This window comes from Pieris rapae, chromosome W, assembly GCF_905147795.1.
Source record: "Pieris rapae chromosome W, ilPieRapa1.1, whole genome shotgun sequence".
Classification (NCBI taxonomy): Eukaryota; Metazoa; Arthropoda; class Insecta; order Lepidoptera; family Pieridae; genus Pieris; species Pieris rapae.
The window spans coordinates 3010809-3031784 of NC_059533.1; the positions used below are offsets into that span (position 1 = coordinate 3010809).

General features: G+C 34.1%; 1 long non-coding RNA gene across 1 annotated transcript; it reads left to right on the forward strand.

Moving 5' to 3' along the window:
* Nucleotides 1-2193: 2193 nt before the first annotated feature.
* On the forward strand, nucleotides 2194-7036 carry LOC123690502. The gene is made up of 3 exons (XR_006751123.1): nucleotides 2194-2293; nucleotides 4353-5919; nucleotides 6643-7036. It is a non-coding gene; the product is annotated as an uncharacterized LOC123690502 (long non-coding RNA).
* The last annotated feature ends 13940 nt before the right edge of the window (nucleotides 7037-20976 follow it).

Consider the following 20976-nt stretch of genomic DNA (forward strand, 5'->3'; position numbering starts at 1 on the left):
TTGGACTCCTAAACTACCGAACGATATCAATCAAATTTGCACACCGTGTACAGTTTGATCTAACTTAAAAGATAGGATAGCTTACATCTCAATTTATACCATGCAAATATTTGTTTATTATTTGATACAATTATAACAGATGGCGTTGTGTTAAAAGTACCAACGTTTCACATAAGCTATCTACCTTTCACAAAGGTTCTTCTACCGTTTCCCTTGAATAGTTTACTACCATGTTATATAACAAAAACCTTAGCCACAACAAAGCTTGGCCGAGTCTGCTAGTTAAATATAAATTTCATAGTAAACTCAAGCGGATGTTTACAAATTAGTACAATATTTGGTTTGTTTAAGGTCAGACAGAACATGATGCAACAAGATTAGCCAGTCGGTGATTTACCGCGTCGATAAAAAACCCAAGATACACACACACACACAACACATCTGACAAAATCACACACACGCATACAGTATTTTATTTTAAGTCTGTCATGTAAAATTTTTCTTTGATTTTTTTTATATAAAAATAATTTGTATTATTTTACGTATAATATTTGACTCACGGTTGATGATCTGGTCACCCTGGACACTTGATGATAATTGTAGTGTAGGAACTAGCGTCGGTATGATTAGGCACAGTATAATTTTTACATTTAAAGTAAATGATTTTGCACATTTTTATTTACTTAAGAGTTCTTTGATATAAAATATGTTTTTGATTGTATAGAAATCTTACGAGCAGTCTTGAGTTAAGCCACCTATGGACATCTGCGACACCAAGTTTGCGTTGCCGGCTCTTAAATTGCACCTTTCTTAAAGTCCTCTAAGTAGTAACGGAAATACAAACAAATCTGGATACAATTTTACTATATTTTGTTTTAGTCATAATTAAAATATGTTATTTTGGGTTTTTTTGTTAATATCTATGCACTTTTTGTACTTTACCCTCTGTAGGTTTTCCATTTTTTATTGTTCCATATAAGGGTTGCCTGGAAGTAATTGCTTGTTATCGATAAGACCGCCCGTGGCCTAATAACTTATGTAACCTGATTTTTATATGTATATTTTTGTAAAAGGCAACGAAGTGTAAATAAATAAATACTTAGGCCAGTGACATATACACTATGACATTATACCCATTAAACCATTAAAAATTAATTATATGCACGTGAAAAGTTACAAACCAATTGAAACATTGACGATTCATAAATAGACGATGCAAGAAACCTGTTCTTGACGAGAATTCTCATTCGAATAGGTTTTTGTTATGCATAATTATAATTATTTGATTTATGTAATATTTTTTAATAAAAATTTAATATTGTACACCTGGTAGCGAGTTTAATTAATTTGCAATAAGATAGTTGATTTTTTCCCCATATATAATGTATTTGGGTAATAGAAATTCGTTTTTTAATTTTTTATGTGTTGAATAATGATTGTAAGTTTTCATTGTTGAAGTTATACTTCTTTTGGCGCGATGGAGAAAAATGATGAGAGTGAATTTTTATTGCGCGCGCACACCGACACCTAAATTTGACATCGTAAAGTTAGGTCTAGGTGGCATGGAAATCGATAACTATGTTCAAGTTGTATATTCTAGTAATTTTATATCTAGAACACGTGTTTCGTAACAGTACAATTAAACAGTGTGAATAAATAAATATTATTTTGGTGTTTTTAAATTAATTTCATATACGATGGTGATAGGGTATTTACTAATAATTTATTTATTTAAATAAAATCTTTTTGATTTATTTTAATATTTATCGTTAATCACTACTGCATTTTAGTTATTTTTTTCCATACACCAAAGAAGTATAACTTCTAACGCGTGTACATAAGTAAGTACACACACTCTTTTTTTTAGGTAGTTTTCTGTAAAGTAGTCATTAGTAGTTAATTTTTAGATTACAATTTGTTCTACTTTTAAAATCTATTTATAATTGTTAACTGGCCGTTTACGGTTTTCATTTCATTTACACACAAAACAATTCTTATTTACTTAAATCAACATTTAATTGAACTGATTGAAGATTGCAGAGAAGAGAACTTCTGAAAGAGATAGCAAATGGAGTATAACTAAGAAAAGTCTCTCAGGTTACAAGGAGTCCAAAGATCCGGCAAGACCAATGCAACGCTGTTTGTGTTAAAGCTTTTGAATGTCAAACATTTCTGATGAAATTGTTCTTTACAGTATTGCAAGATCGATACGGTGATGTTGACGATGAGCGTATGAAGAGAGAGACAGACAGACTGGTTTTCTCCACTGCGGAGGAGCAGAACTCGAATTATGGTAAGTCCAGACATCAGAAGAGTATTCAGCAGTCACCAAAAGTAAACAAATAAGAAAAGTAGAAAATTTTTGAGAGCATTTTTGAGCAATGCTCTCAAAAATAATAGTACATAAATGTATTAATAGTTTGTATGAATCCTCGAAAAACAGATATAAGGGATCTACCTGAATATATATTCGGATAGGGTTTCAGGGCTGGCGATCGGCCATTTTGATCGTTTAAATCTATGTAGTTTAACGTAGCGGGTATTCCTGTAATTAATAATTCACACTGAAAATGTTTAGAACTGGCCAGTTAGAAACATTGCTAATTAAAACTTTTTTGAATTTCAATTTTAGAACTCTTTGGAAACATAATGAAGTATATTGCTTCATTTGTCATTTGTTTTTTGTGAATTGGCGGCAAATCTAAAACTCTTGTTACACGTGAAAATGAACCTAACTCGAGATAATTTTCTGACAATGATTTAACCCGACTTTGATTGAGGGCTTACTCAACAACAAAGCTATGATTCGCTGCGATTAGCATATATTAATGGGATTAGGTGGATCACTAATTGAACATAATGTTTTCATTTCGATATTTTGTCACCATACAGATTTTATGTAACTACATACCTTCAATATTTAATTAATTTAATTTATGATGGCAAACGTATAAGTTCTTGAGTTGACCACGATCCGCCCTTGACTCTACCAAAACACAATCTTTAAAAAAAAATTACTATACCATATCTACGTCGAGGTAATGCGATGAATAATCGATGCCCAACTTTCTCGGCACCCATGGGCACATTGTTGTATTGTATGAAGAATTTGTTCGCGTCAGCTGTTATAAAATTCACATTATAAACAAAATATGTTTAGTATGTTATACTTATAACAAAATTATCACTAACATTACAAAAATCACATTACATACATTTACTAAAAATCATCATATTTTTCTTAACTTTTATTTATCGTTTTCCTTCCTTGAAGTTCCACAAATATTTCGAGAAACTAGCCAGATCGCTCCAGCCATTCTCGAGTTCTAACAGCAAGCCATTTTCATATAGATAAAAACAAAAGAATTTTAGGTTGTAGTGTATTTAAGCAGAAACTGTAACCTATGTATTCATAAGCAAGAAATTGGTGAAGTCACAGTGCTATCCAGTCGTTCGACAACTCATACACTGAAACCAAAACGCGCATTCAATTTAATTTATTTCATGTAAAATCCTGTTTTCACGTTCTCATTTTAAGCTTTGTTTTCGTATGAAAAGAATTTTGTGTTTTTAGGCCACATTAAATGCAGTGCTTAAGCAAGTGGAAACAAAGGGATTGACTATGAAAGACGTACCGGAACACTCAGAAAGTCCACAAACTTGTCGCAACAAAGGAAACTTACAGAACTGTTGACTGCTTTATTCGTTGATTGTACACATAAAATATCTAAACGTTATTTTTTCCAAAATGAAATTTACAATTATTATTACCGACAAACCCATCTGTTTAACTGAATCCTTAACTGTGTGTAAAATAGTTGACTTCTAATCCACGGCGCTATAACAGACATCAGTATGTTTGTTAATTATTTACATCCAGTGCTCCAAGGAAGAATGACAATTATTGTATATGTTTTTGTGAGAAATAAAATAAATATATTATTATTATTATTATTATTATCAGCAGTCAAAGCAACCCCGAAAAATGTGTTTACGCAATACTCAATATTAGGCTGCTTCTAATTAATTTGCCATATTATTTTAAGTATTGTTTGATGATTTGCTTTTTTAAAAGAGCACCGAGAGTTTTTTACGCCGGCTTTTTTTCTCGGCCTACACCCTCTGTCTTCTTTGCCGATGAGTAGGGATGCCTACAGGTTCGAATTTAATGACGTGAAATTAGTGTACAACAGTATTGGCGCTATAGTTTAACTACGTAATAATACTAAATAGGTTTTTGCTGTAAGGGTTGTATAGTTAATAATATAATCTAAATTAATCTAAATAAAAACCAAATATATTAACCCATACACAAGTGCTATAGTAGTTTTAAAGTAACAATTCACTTACAGAAGAAAGAACGGATCCGAGTTTTAAAACAGAAGTTGGCTGAACGGGAAGCGGCTGCAGCTGATGGCGTAACCCAAGGTACGATTGTAGCCATTGGTGACTGCCACCTCAGACTATGGCACCTCCACTAACTACACACGCTCATCCCGCGCCTCTGTATCCGATCTAGACTTCTCTGAGAGCTATCTGTAACTGGTTCAAGCAGCTTACAGTTTGTGAAATTGTCACACCTTAAAAGGATATTAAAAATAAATCCTCCAATACTATCGTTCCCATTACAAAAGTCTTAAGAACATCACACTTTGGTGTTACACAAAACTATTTCAAAGTTAGTATAAATAGAGTAAATATTATATAAAAATGCAAAAATCTTCGACGAGCCTTATCCCCTTATTCATAAAAAGTAAATTATTATAATTGCACTATTTTAAGTCTTTCGTCACTATCTATCAAATAGTGTTTACACTATCATGAAAGAAACAAATGATTACTTCATTACCCTAATACGATGTATAGTCTGTCATTTCCTGTTAATATGTTTTGTATTTCCATTAGAGGGAAATGGAATTAATGATGTATATCGTCTAACTAAAGCTCACCGTGAAAAAAGTCTTCCTACCTACGTCACTCTCACTTTTTTACTCGACACCTTATATTAAGTACAGATTGTAGCAGGTAGGACATAGTTTCGATATAAGTGTAGTCTAATATAACTTGTTACTTGACATCGATATAAGGCCCTATTCTCATTTTTCTACTGCATGACAAATATATACTTTAATTTCCTATTCTAAATAATATTTAAACGGAGATTAGTATATGCTTCAAATTTAATTCAATTTAGCACATTCCAAACGCTCGTCATTTGTTTTACTTAATTCACAACCTTCGTGTTCTATCTTGGTGTTACTATTTTCTATGTATAAAACTTGAGTCTAAGGTATACTTTTCCCGATAATAACATCCCATATACATTTAACAAAACAAGTTACTTTTTACATATTTTTTCTTATAAAACGCTAAAAACAACTCTGCAATAAATATCTTATATCTGTGTTCATAAATTTAAAAAAAGAAACATGTCTGTTCCTTTAATTAATAATCCTTCACTTAGAATCTCGTCACAAATTTCTCTTTTTACTCAATTAGATGCATGTCTCATTTATATACGACAAAATTAGTACGACCTACTTAATTATAAAATAACGAAGAAAACACTTCACAACGACTACACAATATAATGTATTTACAGTGATAATGTTAAGCTAAGCACTTTATAACACTTTACTTGGCACACATTTAATATTTAGAGGTTAAATTCATTGTATAACAATTTATGTAAAATGTTATGTATTTGTAGATGTATAAATAGGTTAAAAAGTTTTCTTTGTATTCGTTCACTTTTATTTTTAATTCGTGCAGTCAAATCTCGTTATAGCAATAAATTAAAATGTATATATTCTTAATTTAATTAAATACAAATTGGTAAATAATTGGTTATATTTTTTTCAAAATTGATTCAAATAATGAGGAGAAAAAGATCATTAAGCGGCAAAATCTGAATCGATCGTAAGTATTGTTTGTGTTGAGTGTATCCCTGTGTTGTATTGAAATGCATGAACCCTTTAAACGCACTACCCGTATCCATAGTTAGCATTAAATTCGCACATAGGAATCCTGTTATAAAAACTTTTACCTTAAAAAAATCTAATATAGAAACAAGTTGGCAACATGGCCATAAAAAGGTTTTATAGGTAGTATATACTGCATTCACCGTTAACTATTTAAACGGATACTTGTAAATACCCTTATGCTTACAACTCTTGATGAACTGGCAACTTTCCAGAAAAACTATCGCTGAATAGCACTATTATGCAAAGAAAAAATATTTACGATACGTCTAAGAGCACCAAAGGTTGCAATTTCTTTCACAGTTTTATAACTTAATTGTTTTGGTGACAAATCTTTCGAGTTCGAGCACAGGCTGTTCTTCGATCACATATTTTTTTAATACCACTATAATGACACCAACCAGTACTTTTGATCTGATGTTAAAGAATAAATACTTTTAAAAAAAACTGTATTACATACGTGAAGCTTAAATTGTGCTCTCTAACGAGATTTCCTTGCATGAATGTACAATCTTGATATAATCTCGACTTACTGCTTTTAGAAGATCATTTTATATTTCTTTTCTACGCAATTTCTTAGTAGAAAACGAATCGTCGTGCTTATAAAATCTGTAATCTTCACATATAAAGATAATTTAATGTTCTTTTTCTCTCTCAACAGATGTTCAAGACGAACACATCTGAACTCCAACTTCAATAGTTTCGACGTTTTCAAATTGTATAAAATGTCTTTAAAAGTATAACTAATCATAAGGAACAAAGTGTTCTTATACTAATAGACGACTGGGCTTAAGATAATCCAAAATAATAATAGGATAATTACAACTGAAAATGTGCATAATATTCGTAACAGACGTATGCACTAGAGGATAAATGACATCGCAAATACGGGCAAGTTAACAGCGATTATGATAGATATGATCGATGATAACAGCATGGATAAAGAAACCAATTTGGGTAAGCATTTAAAATAATTAATTAGATAATCAACTACCGGTTCTTGCCATATCTATAAAACAACAGTGCGTCAGAGATACGTACAAATATCCAACCTTGTCAGCAATGTATTGTTATCTTGTTAATTAACTGGAGATATGACAGAGACAACACTAACGTAGTTTGTGTAGATAATTATGACGCATGACCCGTGGCGTTCGTATTGTTTAAAAAATAACGACTGTTAATTTATGTTTAACACGCTGATACTTATAGAGTCAAAGTATATATATTATAATGCCAGGAAATAAATAGATAAGATAAATTTTGTTGGTTACGAAATCATTTAAAACTACATTTTTTTACAACATATCATAATATGTTGATTATATGTACCTTACAGAAACATTTATGGTTCAGTGATATCAGATGCCAAAGGAATAACGAAACTAATATTAATAAGAATATTGAATTCCTTTAATAATTAGATAGATTAAGTGTCCCACGGATGAAACTATTTATGTAAAAATAAACTGTTAAAAGCACTGCCAATTACATTATTAGAATTGAGAATTAGCTGTATCAAGTTTAAATTACTTTAACCCTTAGATTAAATAGTATAAAAATAAAAGAGTTAAAAAATATCAATAAATCAGCCGTATTGACGCCCATTAAATTATGACTAGTTGTAGGATAATATATATCAATGATGCAACTCATGCAGAGATAATTTATAGTAAAAATTTAAGGCCCAATTAGTAAGAAAAATTAGGTTAAACGAGTAGGTACGGTTCAATAAAACAGTTGATTGAAAAATTTTATTGTAATATAATCAACTTTGTTTAAATATTATTGTTAACAATGTGTATTTGTATGGCAAGCGCACAGCTAAAACGCAACAAGTATCGTTATATTAAAAATAAAGTCATTTAAAAATGTCTGCAAACGTATTTGTTGAATGTTTAGGTCTTCTTTGGGTCAAATATTCATTTTATTACAGTAGAAGCCAAACGATAAATAGCTATTAAAAACTTATTTACTAAACGAAGAGTTTGAACGATTGTATTTATTGATTCGTGTCCAAGGTTTGACTGCATTGAATATTTCTTATATGTTAAAACTTCAAATTTTATTGTTAAATTATAGAAACCATATAAAAATCTTTGAAAATTTACACGTTTATTAAAATAGAATTTTATTTATTAATTAGGATCGATTGTTATTGAAATATACTTAGTGTGTTATTAATTTGCAAAATGTCTTGACTCGCGTTGAATTATAGAATAAAAATATTGTAAATATTTCATAATTTTATTTTTGTTGGTTGTAAATTGTTCGACAACACTGTAAATAAAATTCATTAAATGATCTAAATGTATGAAGGTGTTTTATTACCAATTATCCATTTTGAAATTCGAACGTCAGTGGTAACTGAAATAAACTATACTTTAATTCACGCGCATCAGTTTTAAATTATACCCGAAACAGGTATTCACTGGCTCACAGCGTTTCATAATATAAAGTTAGTTATATGAAGAGCTTAAATTTAGTTCGAGAATACTGAGAATAGACTGAACCGCAGGATTCCTTTGAGTTTAAAGAGTTAAAATAAACCTTTATAAACAAAAACGTGTTATATTTAATAATGTCCAACTCTCCTTACCCATAACATCTGAAAAAAAAAGAACCATTTACGTAAATGTTAAAAACTTATAGTATTTAAGATATGCCATATGACCAGTTGTAACAGTTTAAACTATTTACAAATTATTTAAGTTTGAAAGTAACATGGAAATTTTTAAGTCATAAAGAGATTGCCGATAAAATCACCACGCTGGAGATTCTTGCTGTCTATCTTTCTCATTTTATCTTTTAGAGCCTTCCGAGGAGCCTCCCATAGCGAAGGTAAGTAAGACCATATAATAATAATTGGGAATTTAAAATATGCCTGGCAGTCTACGTTTACTTTTACTCAGCAGAACAAAAAAATTACATGGTACGGTACGTGTATCTATACCTTGTACGTACGGCATTCCAACTATCCTAATTGACGTCGATCTGATCCTGAATGATGCTGATGTTTTTAACATGTATACATTTTTAGAGATTGCTAGTAAATTCAACGTTTTTTTTTATAGAACAGGGGGCAGGAGGCTCACCTGATGTTAAGTGATACCGCCGCCCATCGCGAGTGCGTTGCCGGCCTTTTAAGAATGGGTACGCTCTTTTCTTGAAGGACCCTATGTAAACATTTACTTTACGCTTCAATATGAAATAGAAGTCTAGTAAAATGCCTATAAATAATCTCTCGTTTACTATGCTGCAATCGGACAAAGCAACAGTTCTCTAAATTGGTAGGCTTTTCGTATTTCGACATGAAAATTACTAATGTTAAGGAAACGAGGGCGCAGGAGGCGCCGTGCATATAAAGTGCTTACCTCGGTCAAATGAAATACATTTTTAAAACAACGTACTCGAAAGCTAATTAAAAAGTAACGGTCGAACCAGATAAAAAATTAAAACTGAAACGAGGATGTTCTGAGAGTTTCATTAGATTTAAAATTCGAATTTCAGTTTTGACACTGCTTGTTAGGCTATTTCTTTTTGATCGGATATACTCACCAGAAACCCTCAAATTTTTAGCCAGCTATCGGTATCTCTCAGCGAATACACAATGATACCATTTGTTGTCAAATCCGGGACATAGGCATACGCGTCTGCACAGTTGTTTGTTATATCCACTGTTATTGATGCAAGGCCTAGAATAGAGTTAATTTTATTTATTTATATACTAAATAAATCTATCTCAAAATAAAAATAAAAAAAATTACAATTGGAACGAATCACTGATGGCGGCTACAAAATATTTTCAAAAACGTTACGTATCTCTTTAAAAACTTTGATAATATAACTACATAATAGCGTATTGATAATAGAGTGAGTTATGTACTACAGTTATAAAGGCGACATCAATATCAACAAAAAATACATGTCATTTTTAATAAAATACTGACCGCTAATTAATAAATATTATTACAAATACCGGCAAACTCCCCCCATATCTCCCCGATACCCGAAAATCGCTTCTGCGAATCCAATGCCATCTTTTCAAGATGTTTGCCGGTATCTGTAGTTTGTTACACACCTGTTGGAGTGCTTGCTGAAGGGATATCCGATTCCTTGAAGGTAAACCTAAAGATCACCTGGTCCGTCTTCAGGTCATATACAACTATGGCTGGCGGCTGCAACTGTCGACGATTAACTGCAAGTGTAAAATGCCTAAGCAGTTTTAAAATAGGAGGATATTGATCCGACTGTCTCGGAAAGTAATATCCAGATTTTTTATTATAGAACACGGAGAAACGGACAGAAGGCTCATCTGAGCTAATCACCCGATCAAAGCTAAGCTCATCATCAATACCTTAAAAAAATTAACTATTAATTAAGATGATATGGGAGAACATCGTGTGAAGGTTGCAACTCGTTACAAACATTATGTAAAATAAAATCTTGGCGGTTAAAAAGAGTGGCGGAGAGTTTATTGCCAGTTCTTCTCTTCCGTTCTACGCCCTTGATTTGGAAACTGGCAGTAAACATAAATTTAGCTTTTTATATGTATTTCTTTATTGACGTCCATAAACTTGTACATTGTGTTATCTCTAATGATTTTGAATTTGAATCTGCTGTCCTCTTGAAGGACCCGTATCGTATTGGGTCAGAAATACTTCAATGGGTAGCTTCCACATAGTGTAGTTGCGCGGCTAAAACTGTCTTAAAAAGGTGAAGAACGATGGACGTTAAGACAAAACAGATGGAATTTCGTTTATGCCTCGACGTCCGATGGTGACACTCACATTCAGGTCTGAACAACTCCACTCCAACTAACCTAGAGTGTCAGAGTCGGAGTTCAGCGGCTCATTAGTTCTAAATTTAACCATGCATTTCTAGAGGAGATATTTATTACCAAAACCGTGGACAGGATACCTAATAGAAGTCAAGTAACTTTGTGGAAACAGCTGCCCACCGAAGTATTTCCGAACCAATTCGACTTAGGGTCCTTCAAGAAAAGAGCGTACAAATTCTTAAAAGGCCGGCAACACACTCGCGAGCCCTCTAGCATCGAGAGTGTCCATGAGCGGCGGTATCACTTAACATCAGGTGAGCCTCCTGCCCGTTTGCCCCCTGTTCTATAAAAAAAGTCGGTCTAATTAGGCGGTCTTGAGTCTTGAACAAACAGTAGTTTACCAGGTTATCGGGTCATATGACAGACGTTGACAAGGGCGGTTCAACTTACCCGGCAACTCCAGTAATCCAGTATCCACCATCCACAGCCTTCCGCATGTTTCTGCTCGTGTTCGATAAACAGATATAAGGGATCTACCTGAATATATATTCGGATAGGGTTTCAGGGCTGGCGATCGGCCATTTTGATCGTTTAAATCTATGTAGTTTAACGTAGCGGGTATTCCTGTAATTAATAATTCACACTGAAAATGTTTAGAACTGGCCAGTTAGAAACATTGCTAATTAAAACTTTTTTGAATTTCAATTTTAGAACTCTTTGGAAACATTAATTTGAATTAAGTATATTGCTTCATTTGTCATTTGTTTTTTGTGAATTGGCGGCAAATCTAAAACTCTTGTTACACGTGAAAATGAACCTAACTTGAGATAATTTTCTGACAATGATTTAACCCGACTTTGATTGAGGGCTTACTCAACAACAAAGCTATGATTCGCTGCGATTAGCATTTATTAATGGGATTAGGTGGATCACTAATTGAACATAATGTTTTCATTTCGATATTTTGTCACCATACAGATTTTATGTAACTACATACCTTCAATATTTAATTAATTTAATTTATGATGGCAAACGTATAAGTTCTTGACTTGACCACGATCCGCCCTTGACTCTACCAAAACACAATCTTTAAAAAAAAATTACTATACCATATCTACGTCGAGGTAATGCGATGAATAATCGATGCCCAACTTTCTCGGCACCCATGGGCACATTGTTGTATTGTATGAAGAATTTGTTCACGTCAGCTGTTATAAAATTCACATTATAAACAAAATATGTTTAGTATTGTTACGAAGACGGGTCAACTGCAATGTTTTTAGATTTTTCCACTACTTAGAGAACTTTTCAGCAGGCTGAAATATGATTTATGACCGTTTCAGGAGAGGGTCAATCACATATTAGAAAATCGAAATTTACACAATGTTGCCGTAGTTTTCAGGAGGCTGAAACATTTTTTCAGTCGGTTTCAGAACACGTATAGACGAATGGTACACTTTTCAGCAGACCCGTTTTCAGGCGTTTTCAGGCCTGGTTATACCCCTTCGATGAAGGAATATTCTAGAACGAATTTTCTAGGTGTGGGACAAGCACTGTTTGATACGCGAAAGAGAGAAAAGATAAGAACCTTCTCGAAGCTAGACCGAGAACTCTAGAACGTCGTACGACAAGCACGTAGCAGTGTGCGAAGGAGATAGCAAGTACGCGCGTTCTAGAATTAGGCGATCGCTACTCAGTAGCGCTCCCGCCTAGAAAGTTCTCGTAAACATCGGAAACATCGTTCGAGATTCTTCCCAGGGATATATAAGTGAGCCGAAACGCGACCACTCAGTTCAGTTTTGAATGCGATTCCAAGCGATAAACACCGAAGAGAAAAAGTGCGAATAAGTGCGAACCAGTGATAAAGTACTGAGTGTTTTAAGTGATTAGTGACAGTGTTTCATTGTGTGTGTTTTTAGTGCTTTTCTGTGCGTCATTTCCAGATATTAGTGTTAACGAATTCCTCGTAGATTTTATTGAAATAAACCCTTGAAGAAATCGACGGCAGTTTCTATCCGATCCGCTAGCTCGTAACATTTTGGTGTCAGAAGTGGGATAGAAAAATGCCAATTACTCCAAGGGAGAGTCAAGAGGAGTTTGTAACAGAGTCTTCAGCTGCGGAGGGAGTGCAGACCAGGGCACAAGCAGCACGCGACGCCGCCCGGAGACAGAGTTTCGATGCGAACCGCGGGATAGGCGAAAGCAACGATGCTAACATCCTCCTAGCTCTGCGACAAATGATGGAAGAACAGGCACGACGACAAGAGGAACAGGCACGACGACAAGAGGAACAGGCTCGACGTCAAGAGGAACAGGCCCGTCATCAGGAAGAACAAGTTCGGCGCTTGATGGAGGAACAGGCCCGCCGTCAAGAGGAACAGGCTCGCCGTCAAGAAGAACAGGCACGCCAAATGGTTGAAGAACAGGCTCAGACACGTCGTATGATGGAAGAACAGGCTCGTCGTATAGGGGAAAAATTAGGAGATTTGAAACAAGAAGTTGATAAAAAAATTGAAAATTTGGAATCTGACGTGGATAGCAAGCTAGCAAAACAGGACAAACGGATTCTCGGATTGGAACATGAAATGCAGTGCTTAAAGACCACGGGTGTCGTAACGTCTGTAGCACCATCTGGAAATCTAAAAGTGCCTCCCTTTGATGGTAAATCTTCTTGGGGCGCGTACAAGGTACAGTTTGAGACTGTAGTAGAGTCAAACAGGTGGAATGACGATCAAGCTGTCACCGCCCTTATTATGGGACTGCGAGATGAAGCCCTCACCATACTAGATACCAAGACAGGTAAAGTGACGTTGAAGCAACTGCTGGATGCCCTGGAATCACGGTACGGAGATGCACACTTAGAGCACGTCTATAGGGCTCAATTAAAGGATAGGATACAGCAATCAAATGAAAGCTTGCAAAAATGGGGAGTAGAAATAGAGAAGCTGGTAAGGAAAGCTTACGCATCCTTACCAGATGTAGCAGACAAGATATTAGTGCAAACCTTCATAGATGGAATAAGAGATCGTGAAGTCAGGCTGAGAGTGAACCTTGGTCACCACAAGAACCTGAAGGACGCTCTAGCCCATGCGTTGGAGGTAGAGGCGATTCAGAAAGATCCTCGACCTTACCGCATTAGGGCTGTCACGGAAAGAGCTACTGGTCAACGTGGGCCAACCTGTTACATCTGTGGGGAAGTAGGGCACATGAGGTTTTCGTGCCCTAAGAAAGACTTCCGAGGTGATGTAAAGGCTAGACGTGGAAATACCTTAGTCATCGACGGAGAAGTCAATGGAACTAAGTGTAATGTGACACTTGATACTGGAGCTTCACGAACAGTAATCAGACACCAACTTCTGAAGACATTTTCTAGAAACCCTTCTAGAGGAACTGCACAGCTTGTTACAGCTACGGGTCAATGCATAGCCGATCGGGGAGAAGGTATCGCGACCTTCAAGATTGGTGAACGTTTTTACAGACACAAGGTAGTTCTTGCTGACATAGTAGATGACTGTATAATCGGTTTAGACTTTATGAAGTTTTACAAATGTAAAATAGATCTGGAAAAAGGGATCTTCAAGTGTGGAGAACAGGAAGTCTCCTTAAAAGGCAATTCTTCAAATTGTGGTTATGACATCTGTAGAGTAATCGATGTGGACGGACAGGCCAGTAAGCAACAAGAGTGGAACGCAGTTCGAACATTTCCGGGTAACTATGAGGAAGCCTTGTCAATACACCTATCAAAGGCAGAGGAACAATTAAAGAAATTTTCTGATTTGTTATCGACGCATGAAAGAGAGCTAAGAAGGTGTTCAGATGATGCGTCTCAAAGGCCAAGTGAAAAAGTCACCAAACAGGACGGAAGGGATGGTAACGTGAGGATGCTTCGAACAGCTACCATTTATTCAGATTTCGGTGGGAGATTGATGCAGATAGCACAGCAAGAGGATTGTGACATTAAACCAATTCTGGACTGGATGAAATCTTCAGCTGTCAAGCCACAATGGAGTGAAGTTGCATCTACAAGTAACACTACTAAGAGTTACTGGGCTGAATGGGACAGTTTAGTTCTACATAATGGAGTGTTATGTCGCAAATTGAAAAATGCTCAAGGCGATCATTTGCAGTTAGTGGTGCCAAGATCCAAGGTTCGCGACATATTAGAAATGTGTCATGTTGAGTTGTCTAGTGGACATTTAGGAGTAAAAGGGACTCTTAGTAAGGTTAAAGAAATATTTTACTGGATTAATTATCGGGAAGATGTAGAAGACTGGATCAAGAAATGTAAAGCTTGTGCAGGCGATAAGGATTCACAGACTCGGTCGCGATGTAAAAGGATAATGAAGAAAGGAAGTGATGATGCTCGGGACGAGCATGTCTAAGGAGAGGGTAGTGTTACGAAGACGGGTCAACTGCAATGTTTTTAGATTTTTCCACTACTTAGAGAACTTTTCAGCAGGCTGAAATATGATTTATGACCGTTTCAGGAGAGGGTCAATCACATATTAGAAAATCGAAATTTACACAATGTTGCCGTAGTTTTCAGGAGGCTGAAACATTTTTTCAGTCGGTTTCAGAACACGTATAGACGAATGGTACACTTTTCAGCAGACCCGTTTTCAGGCGTTTTCAGGCCTGGTTATACCCCTTCGATGAAGGAATATTCTAGAACGAATTTTCTAGGTGTGGGACAAGCACTGTTTGATACGCGAAAGAGAGAAAAGATAAGAACCTTCTCGAAGCTAGACCGAGAACTCTAGAACGTCGTACGACAAGCACGTAGCAGTGTGCGAAGGAGATAGCAAGTACGCGCGTTCTAGAATTAGGCGATCGCTACTCAGTAGCGCTCCCGCCTAGAAAGTTCTCGTAAACATCGGAAACATCGTTCGAGATTCTTCCCAGGGATATATAAGTGAGCCGAAACGCGACCACTCAGTTCAGTTTTGAATGCGATTCCAAGCGATAAACACCGAAGAGAAAAAGTGCGAATAAGTGCGAACCAGTGATAAAGTACTGAGTGTTTTAAGTGATTAGTGACAGTGTTTCATTGTGTGTGTTTTTAGTGCTTTTCTGTGCGTCATTTCCAGATATTAGTGTTAACGAATTCCTCGTAGATTTTATTGAAATAAACCCTTGAAGAAATCGACGGCAGTTTCTATCCGATCCGCTAGCTCGTAACAGTATGTTATACTTATAACAAAATTATCACTAACATTACAAAAATCACATTACATACATTTACTAAAAATCTCAAACATTATCTTGTTAAGCTGTCCTATACTGATACAGAAAATATTCTTATTGTACAAAAATAGTATAAATATAAATGTGTTACTTAGAAATAATTAAGCATTACTGTTAAGATGTGAAAAGGAACAGACTGGCTGCCCACAAGACAGGGAATCCTAGTGTGGGGGCCAGTGCACTCTACTTTATCGAAACATTCCTGTATATAGTGTCTAATAAAGTTGTTTCTTTCTATGTAACATAATATATATAGGTATCACTTATTAAATTTGAATCTTCATTACATGATATACCTCGCTTGTTGCTCGATTATGCTGTGATTCAAAATCTGATTTTATTATTATTATTACTTGTATTAAATCAGTTTATTGTATTAAATACTTTGTTTGTTTGTTCCCTTTTGTAAATCTTTTTATTATAATGTATCATGTATTCCATCTGTGGCTATGTTCTCGGTGTATTTGTTTTTTGTGTTAGCTGTAGGAGTACAATATAAATATTGTAATTGTAATAAATAAATAAATTACAAAACCCAACAAAATGGAAAATATCATGTGGCCGTTCCTCAGCCTGATGGACCGATATCCAGATCAAAATAAACGATGTATGTCTGGATAGCCGCCACCACAATTTGAAATAAATCTTCCTTTAGTTTTGTAGTGTTTTGTTTGTGATTTTCACATTTAACCTTCTCTCCCTTTACGTAGCAAAAAATCAGTTTGCCGAATGCTAATTATATTATATTATATAAAATGAATAAGATAAAAATAATTGCTTACCATTTGTATCAGGCGGAGTTGTCACAGGTCCTTAAAAAAAGACATAAAAGTACACATACACAGACAAAACTATTAATATATAAGTAGTATATGTATGTAACCGGGTACTACCTCACCCCTTATTTCTTAGTTAGAGACGACCTGACCTGAATTTTCCTCTTAAAAATTGTGAAAATAAAAAATACTAATTTCTTAAAAGAGACTTAAACTAAATCGATATTAAATAATTGTTGATTTTGAAAGCTGCTCTTGATTTCACCGATGTAAGAATATTATTGAAATGATTACTAATTAAATAGTTTGTATTGTGTATTCCTAAAATAGCTCTTGTTTTGTGCAATGGCTGCTGCCTGGGGTCGTGCAAGTTTTACGTAAGCACCATAGGGGGTCTTTGATTTTCTTATTTGCTGATTACGTCAACAGTAATTATTTACTTTTCCACACATTACCCACACATTGTCTATGATTGAAGACGAAAAGCATTTTCGAGGATTCATACAAACTATTAATACATTTATGTACTATTATTTTTGAGAGCATTGCTTACTTTTGGTGACTGCTGAATACTCTTCTGATGTCTGGACTTACCATAATTCGAGTTCTGCTCCTCCGCAGTGGAGAAAACCAGTCTGTCTGTCTCTCTCTTCATACGCTCATCGTCAACATCACCGTATCGATCTTGCAATACTGTAAAGAACAATTTCATCAGAAATGTTTGACATTCAAAAGCTTTAACACAAACAGCGTTGCATTGGTCTTGCCGGATCTTTGGACTCCTTGTAACCTGAGAGACTTTTCTTAGTTATACTCCATTTGCTATCTCTTTCAGAAGTTCTCTTCTCTGCAATCTTCAATCAGTTCAATTAAATGTTGATTTAAGTAAATAAGAATTGTTTTGTGTGTAAATGAAATGAAAACCGTAAACGGCCAGTTAACAATTATAAATAGATTTTAAAAGTAGAACAAATTGTAATCTAAAAATTAACTACTAATGACTACTTTACAGAAAACTACCTAAAAAAAAGAGTGTGTGTACTTACTTATGTACACGCGTTAGAAGTTATACTTCTTTGGTGTATGGAAAAAAATAACTAAAATGCAGTAGTGATTAACGATAAATATTAAAATAAATCAAAAAGATTTTATTTAAATAAATAAATTATTAGTAAATACCCTATCACCATCGTATATGAAATTAATTTAAAAACACCAAAATAATATTTATTTATTCACACTGTTTAATTGTACTGTTACGAAACACGTGTTCTAGATATAAAATTACTAGAATATACAACTTGAACATAGTTATCGATTTCCATGCCACCTAGACCTAACTTTACGATGTCAAATTTAGGTGTCGGTGTGCGCGCGCAATAAAAATTCACTCTCATCATTTTTCTCCATCGCGCCAAAAGAAGTATAACTTCAACAATGAAAACTTACAATCATTATTCAACACATAAAAAATTAAAAAACGAATTTCTATTACCCAAATACATTATATATGGGGAAAAAATCAACTATCTTATTGCAAATTAATTAAACTCGCTACCAGGTGTACAATATTAAATTTTTATTAAAAAATATTACATAAATCAAATAATTATAATTATGCATAACAAAAACCTATTCGAATGAGAATTCTCGTCAAGAACAGGTTTCTTGCATCGTCTATTTATGAATCGTCAATGTTTCAATTGGTTTGTAACTTTTCACGTGCATATAATTAATTTTTAATGGTTTAATGGGTATAATGTCATAGTGTATATGTCACTGGCCTAAGTATTTATTTATTTACACTTCGTTGCCTTTTACAAAAATATACATATAAAAATCAGGTTACATAAGTTATTAGGCCACGGGCGGTCTTATCGATAACAAGCAATTACTTCCAGGCAACCCTTATATGGAACAATAAAAAATGGAAAACCTACAGAGGGTAAAGTACAAAAAGTGCATAGATATTAACAAAAAAACCCAAAATAACATATTTTAATTATGACTAAAACAAAATATAGTAAAATTGTATCCAGATTTGTTTGTATTTCCGTTACTACTTAGAGGACTTTAAGAAAGGTGCAATTTAAGAGCCGGCAACGCAAACTTGGTGTCGCAGATGTCCATAGGTGGCTTAACTCAAGACTGCTCGTAAGATTTCTATACAATCAAAAACATATTTTATATCAAAGAACTCTTAAGTAAATAAAAATGTGCAAAATCATTTACTTTAAATGTAAAAATTATACTGTGCCTAATCATACCGACGCTAGTTCCTACACTACAATTATCATCAAGTGTCCAGGGTGACCAGATCATCAACCGTGAGTCAAATATTATACGTAAAATAATACAAATTATTTTTATATAAAAAAAATCAAAGAAAAATTTTACATGACAGACTTAAAATAAAATACTGTATGCGTGTGTGTGATTTTGTCAGATGTGTTGTGTGTGTGTGTGTGTATCTTGGGTTTTTTATCGACGCGGTAAATCACCGACTGGCTAATCTTGTTGCATCATGTTCTGTCTGACCTTAAACAAACCAAATATTGTACTAATTTGTAAACATCCGCTTGAGTTTACTATGAAATTTATATTTAACTAGCAGACTCGGCCAAGCTTTGTTGTGGCTAAGGTTTTTGTTATATAACATGGTAGTAAACTATTCAAGGGAAACGGTAGAAGAACCTTTGTGAAAGGTAGATAGCTTATGTGAAACGTTGGTACTTTTAACACAACGCCATCTGTTATAATTGTATCAAATAATAAACAAATATTTGCATGGTATAAATTGAGATGTAAGCTATCCTATCTTTTAAGTTAGATCAAACTGTACACGGTGTGCAAATTTGATTGATATCGTTCGGTAGTTTAGGAGTCCAAAGCGGACAAACAAGTAATTTATATATATTAAGATTTACGTACATACATGTTGACCTTAAAAACTGTAATTTTTTCTTGGTTGATAATTGTTTTATAGATGATCAGAAATTCCAAAGGGATTCGAACGCACTGGGCAATTCAGGAGAAGAAGCTTTTGTAAATGTAATTAAAGTTTAAAAGTGTGTTTATAAAAAGCTTTCTATAGCTTCTGAATTTGTCACATTATTATTAATAAAAAAAAATATGGATTACTTCGCTTTTTTGTTATCTTTGGAGGATGTACAAACAACTTGGCGATAAAGTGGCGGAGAGTTTATTGCCAGTTCTTCTCATCCGTTCTACGCTCTTGATTTGAGAACTGTCAGTAAATGTCAAGTTACATTTGACAGTCAATATGTATTTCTTTACTAATTCATAAGTGTACATTGTGTTACCTAAATGAATAAATGAAAAATGGTTATACAACCCACATAATATCGCAAACATACTAAGTTCGTATCTTTTCTTGTGGTTTACCATAGTCATTAAAGTAAAGACGTATGACATTGAATATAAGGCAATCAAAAATAGGGCTGGGTCATGGCCGCGGTCGTTGTGAATAAGTCTCAAGAGTTCTCCGAGTCAAAAGAAAAAACTGATAATCACCGCTCATCTTCCTCAACCGCAAATGATGCATCTTTGATCTTTTAGCTAGTGGAATCGCTTTATTTTGGATGCCAGATTCGTAACTACAACTGCAAACTGTATCCCCGGATTTTGTAATCTACAAATTTACAGACGTATTTACGTTAACATACTCTTATGTCTGTGTAAAAAATCTCCCGAGAGTTTAACGTAATTGCTGATACTAATATGATATTAAACGTACTTGTATAAATGAATATAAGTACCAAAATGACTACAACTTTTTGCACGGATCGTAGCCATGGTAACAGCTGCTATCCACGTTTTATCACAAGACTGGATTTTAAGTTGAAACAAAACGAATCATCTTTTAACCGACTACTTTTAAGCATATATATATTATTTATTTAAACTAGCTAAATTAGTTCGATCGAAACCTATTTGATTATTATATGTCAAAACGTTACAGAAATAATTAAAAAAAGCTTGAATCATGTTAAAATACACATTAAATGGGAGTTGTCAAGAAATGGTGTAGTACTTTTTATCCCACCTAAAAAGAGGATCTTCGACCAACATAATTAACACATAAAAACAAATAATGTAAATATTTGTAACTGTTTTATAAATGTTAACCACCAATGTTCTTTCTATGTGCGCATTTAACATTCGCTCGAACGGT